This window comes from Phoenix dactylifera, chromosome 14, assembly GCF_051530095.1.
Source record: "Phoenix dactylifera cultivar Ajwa chromosome 14, Ajwa_hap1_PhDact_Kaust_v1.1, whole genome shotgun sequence".
NCBI classification, from domain to species: domain Eukaryota; kingdom Viridiplantae; phylum Streptophyta; class Magnoliopsida; order Arecales; family Arecaceae; genus Phoenix; species Phoenix dactylifera.
The window spans coordinates 9,725,813-9,728,636 of record NC_143203.1 but is presented as its reverse complement, the minus strand read 5'-3'; positions in this window follow the sequence as shown (position 1 = coordinate 9,728,636).

The following is a 2,824-nucleotide window of genomic DNA, read 5'->3' as shown; positions in this document are numbered from 1 at the left end:
CAATCCAACTGTAATCCGCGAAATTATAGTGAATTCCCAAGGGGTCCCTTGGGGAGTGGACGTAGGTGCTTAGGAGAGCACCGAACCACTATACTTCTTGTGTGTTTGTATTGTGCTTTGTTAAATTCTACTAACTTATCAATTGACATAAGTAATATAGTAAAAATTAAGAGAAACCAATTCACCCCCCCTCTTGGCTTGTCACCCTGGGCAACAGAAAGCATCATGTAAGGGTGAGGTATTCTTAGAGGGCTCAAGAAGAATCCTAGATAAGTGGTCTGCTACGACATTTGCAGTTCCTTTCTTGTCACGAATTTCTAGGTCAAATTCTTGTAGTAAAAGAAACCATCGAATCAGACGGGGTTTGGTGTCCTTCTTTGCAAGAAGGTGTCAAAGGGCAGCATGATCAGTGAATACGGTAATCTTGGATCCTAAAAGATAAGATCGAAACTTGTCTAGCGCAAATACTACAGCTAGTAACTCTTTCTCAGTGGTGGTGTAGTTCAATTGTGCATCTGAGAGTGCTTTACTAGCGTAATAGATGACATGAGGTACTTTATCTAGCCGTTGTCCTAAAACTGCCCCAATTGCATAGTCGGATGCGTCACACATTAATTCAAATGGAAGGGTCCAATTAGGGGGCCGTATGATAGGTGCAGTGGTCAATTTAGAGCGAAGATTTTCAAATGCCTCCTCGCATGCTTTATCAAAGACAAAGGGAGTGTCCTTGGCCAGAAGATTGCACAAGGGTTTGGAAATTTTACTGAAATCCTGAATGAAGCGACGGTAGAAACCAGCATGGCCAAGGAATGATCGGATTTGTTTCACAGTTTTGGGTGGAGGAAGATTGGAAATAAGATCGACTTTGGCTTTATCTACTTCAATGCCCCTCTTGGACACGACGTGTCCTAAAACTATGCCTTCTTGAACCATGAAATGGCTCTTTTCCCAACTTAATACTAGGTTGGTCTCCTTACATCTTTTCAAAACTAAGGTCAAATTGTTCAGACAATGATAAGTGCTAAATAATGCATAAATTAATATCTTATTCATAGCACTTATCATTATTTTAATTCATATATTTTATGAATTTAACTAAAAAAAAATGTGTTACCTTCATCATTGCATTTGAATAAATTATTAAAGGTAATTCGAGTTTTACTTATTTATTTGCTGATTAAGCTTAATGAATGCAGGACGAGTCAAACTTATTTGGGATGAGCCCTGAACCCAGATCTATTGAGCTCAAACTCCCCTGTTCACTCCTTGCTAAGTCCATCCCAAGTCATCATACAAGTCCCCTTCATTCCAAAGTATCTTCCACGTAATCCACCCATACTCAAAATAGAGCTCACTCCCAACCGTCCACGTCATCATACAAGCTTGCATTCCATCCTCCCTCGTGTCCAAAAGTCTTGCTCCCAGCCGAATCTATCATCTTCATCACGTCTTCATCTCAACTAAACTCCCAGCTCCCGAATCTCCCAACGTCCGCGTTCACCTCCCAGCTGCAACCAGCTCATTCCCTCTTCCATGATCTCGATAGTTGGCATTAGCTTTTCTTCCGGATGAATTCACTTCCCAAATCCCTTCTTCCCAACGTCTCCCCATATTTCCTCTCAGCACATCCAGCCAACGGTTGCATCCCAAACCGAGTACTCTCCGCAATTAACTTCATCCTTATCCATGGATTCATCCCAGCGTCCGTGAGTTCTTCCCAGAGCCTCCGAGATCCTCTCTAACCCACTGTTTTCTCATGCGTCGAAACAGAGCAATCTCCTTCTCCCTCGATTCATCTTTATCTTCCCGATTCTTCCGGCACCTCATCTAAGCCGTGAACAGCACCCCAGTTTCTTCCAAATCCCTTGTTTTCCACGCTCATCTCAAGTGCATCCATTTCTTCCTGATCCCGTTTGGATTGACTCCATCATCCACATCTGTCCCCTGTTTCGAAAACAGAACATATGTCCTCTTCCCATTTCGTGGATCACAGCCGAAACAAATCCAAACCAAGCAGCATCCATCCACTTCCGCATGGATCCGACTCCATCCTCCCAGCTGCCCACCCATGAATCTAACTTTAAAAAAAAGAAGTCATCCGGATATCCCGCGGCCAGCCAGGATAGCATCCCGAACAACCACCCAGTCGCTTCGTCTTCCGCTCATCTCTTTCCGCTTCTTCCACGCGTCCAGTTCATCTTCATCAACACCAGCTTCTTCGGATCATCTCCCACGGATAAGCTCTAATCAGTTGCAGCCGCATCCATTCCAGGATACGATCAAGTTCAACCGTCCACAGATGAAATCTCGCTTCCAAGTTCCTCCCACATCCCCTGTTTCCAGATTATCTCTCTCAACCGTGAGCATCCACGCCATCCTCTGCATCCTTATCTTTGATTCGAAAGAGGGGAGGAAAGAGAAATAGGCAGGCTATAAAAAGGGAGTCGATTCATTCCTCCTTCACGACCGGGGGGGGGGGGGGGGGCACTCCTCCTTCCCCACCGGGGGGGCTGTTCCCATCATTCTTCAACTTCGGGGGGTTCGGTTCCATTCATTCTTCTTCCCCACGGTGGGCTTCTCCCATCAACTAAGCTCTTGGGAGGCAGAGTCCCACGGGAAACAAAGGAGAGAGAGGAGTTTGGCTATTTTGGGAATATTTCAAAGGAGAAAGAGAAGGAAGGAATGGGAGCCCGCTGCTGTGCTGCTGCTGCCATCCACCACTCCATGGAAGGCTGATCTCTTCTCTAGGGCAAGAAATTCATCATTAACATCGGAACAAGGGTTATTTATAATTTATCTTATTCTTGGATTAACATGCAAATTG